Here is a 3,066-nt window from a genome sequence, read left to right on the forward strand (position 1 = left end):
ATGGTCACCTTGTAAATTTCAGTTAAGTGGATTCATAGGGTCAAATGTAATTGGATTAGATATTTAAAAGATAAATAAAATAAAGGGATAGAAATACTTATGTAAATCAATAGCGGGAATTTCAGATAGGCGTATGGAGATGCTGTGCTCCTCTTGAATCTCTACTTTCTTATTACATTCATCCAATCCTTCTTACTCTTTTCCATGGCAAGCTGTATGTAGGGCATCACCATCATCAATGGCTACTTTTAATCCTCTCGGGAAAATGGTCCTATGCGCTGTCACTGCACGGCTAATCGTCTGGAGGCATCACCCTTGTTGGTAGCTACATCCCATCCTCTTAGTGAAAATAGTCCAAATGCTCTGTCACAGCACGGCTAATCATCTGTCGGTTCTCAATCAGGTTGGAGTAGAATCCATTGATTCTTTTGCGTTTGTCATCACGCCCAGCCTTCAGGAGTTTGAAGCTCGTCACAGTCATTCAATACCGGAATCTTACTCGGAATACCACAGACAAGGTTAGACTTTCCAGATTCCCGGAATCCTACTCGAAATACCACAGACAAGGTTAGACTTTCCGGATTCCCATGAATGCCGCCATCTATCTAGCTTATACCACGAAGATTCTGTTGGGGAATCTAAGAGATATGCGCCCGGCCTAGAGTAGAACGGAAGTGGTTGTCAATCTCGCGCGTTCATAGGTGAGAATGATGATGAGTGTCACGGATCATCACATTCATCAAAGTCTTGTGCAACGTATATCTTGGAATAAGAATAAAAGAGAATTGAATAGAAAGTAATAGTAATTGTATTGAAACTTGAGGTACAGCAAAGCTCCACACCCTTAATCTATGGTGTGCAGAAACTCTACTGTTGAAAATACATAAGTGAAAGGTTCAGGCATGGCCGAATGGCCAACCCCCTTAATGATCAAAAGATCGAATGATCAAAGACTAGAACAGTCAAAGATTAAACTATCAAAAGATGACTAATACACTAGTAAAAAGTCTTATTTATACTAAACTAGCTACTAGGGTTTACATGAGTAAGTAATTGATGCATAAATCCACTTCCGGGGCCCACTTGGTGTATGTTTGGGCTGAGCTTGATCTATCCACGAGCTGAGACTTTTCTTGGAGTTGAACTCGACGTTATAGCGTGTTTTGGGCGTTCAACTCCGGATCATGACGTGTTTCTGGCGTTTAACTCCAGACAGCAGCATGTACTTGGCGTTCAACGCCAAGTTACGTCATCAATTTCCGAATAAAGTATGAACTATTATATATTGCTGGAAAGCTCTGGATGTCTACTTTCCAACGCCGTTAAGAGCGCGCCAATTGGAGTTCTGTAGCTCCAGAAAATCCATTTTGAGTGCAGGGAGGTCAGATTCCAACAGCATCAGCAGTCCTTTGTCAGCCTCCTATCAGAGTTTTGCTCAAGTCCCTCAATTTCAGCCAGAAATTACCTGAAATCACAGAAAAACACACAAACACATAGTAAAGTCCAGAAATATGAATTTAACATAAAAACTAATGAAAACATCCCTAAAATTAGCTTGAACTTACTAAAAACTACCTAAAAACAATGCCAAAAAGCGTATAAATTATCCGCTCATCACAACACCAAACTTAAATTGTTGCTTGTCCCCAAGCAACTGAAATTCAATTAGGATAAAAAGAAGAGAATATACTATAAATTCCAGAATATCAATGAATATTAATTATAATTAGATGAGCGAGACTTGTAGCTTTTTGCTTCTGAACAGTTTTGGCATCTCATTTTTTTCCTTTGAAGTTTAGAATGATTGGCTTCTCTAGGAACTTAGAATTTTGGATAGTGTTATTGACTTTCCTACTTAAGTATGTTGATTCTTGAACACAGCTACTTATGAGTCTTGGCCGTGGCCTTAAGCACTTTGTTTTCCAGTATTACCATCGGATACATAAATGCCACAGACACATGACTGGGTGAACCTTTTTAGATTGTGACTCAGCTTTGCTAGAGTCCCCAGTTAAAGGTGTCCAGAGCTCTTAAGGACACTCTTTTTGCTTTGGATCACGACTTTAACCACTCAGTCTCAAGCTTTTCACTTGGACCTGCATGCCACAAGCACATGGTTAGGGACAACTTGATTTAGCCGCTTAGGCCTGGATTTTATTTCCTTGGGCCCTCCTATCCATTGATGCTCAAAGCCTTGGATCCTTTTTACCCTTGCCTTTTGGTTTTAAGGGCTATTGGCTTTTTCTGCTTGCTTTTTCTTTTTCTTTCTATTTTTTTGCCAGTTTTTTTTCGCAAGCCTTTGCTTTTTCACTGCTTTTTCTTGCTTCAAGAATCAATTTTATGATTTTTCAGATCATCAATAACATTTCTCTTTGTTCATCATTCTTTCAAGAGCCAACAATTTTAACATTCATAAAGAACAAGATCAAAAATATGCACTGTTTAAGCATTCATTCAGAAAACAAAAAGTATTGTCATCACATCAATATAATTAAATTAAATTCAAGGACAATTTTCGAAATTTATGTACTTCTTGTTCTTTTGAATTAAAAACATTTTTTTTATTTAAGAGAGGTGAAGGATTTATAGAAATTATTCATAGCTTTAAGACATGGTTACTACATGCTAATGATCATGAAGTAGAGACACAAAACATAGATAAACATACAACATAAAAACCGAAAAGCAGAAAGAAATAAGAACAAGGAATGAATCCACCTTAGTGGCGTCTTCTTCTTGAAGGACCAACAATGTCCTTAAGCTCTTCTATGTCCCTTCCTTGCCTTTGTTGCTCCTCCCTCATTGCTCTTTGATCTTCTCTTATTTCATGGAGAATGATGGAGTGCTCATGATGTTCCACCCTTAATTGTTTAACATTGTGGCTCAAATCTTCTATGGAGGTGTTGAGTTGTTCCCAATAGTTGTTGGGAGGAAAGTGCATCCCTTGAGGCATCTCAGGGATTTCTTGATGATGAGCTTCCTCATGCATCTCTTGAGAACCGTGAGGGATCTCTCTTGCTTGCTCCATCCTCTTCTTGGAGATGGGCTTATCCTCTTCAATGGAGA

The sequence above is a fragment of the Arachis hypogaea genome, chromosome 10, assembly GCF_003086295.3.
Source record: "Arachis hypogaea cultivar Tifrunner chromosome 10, arahy.Tifrunner.gnm2.J5K5, whole genome shotgun sequence".
In the NCBI taxonomy this organism is placed as follows: Eukaryota; Viridiplantae; Streptophyta; class Magnoliopsida; order Fabales; family Fabaceae; genus Arachis; species Arachis hypogaea.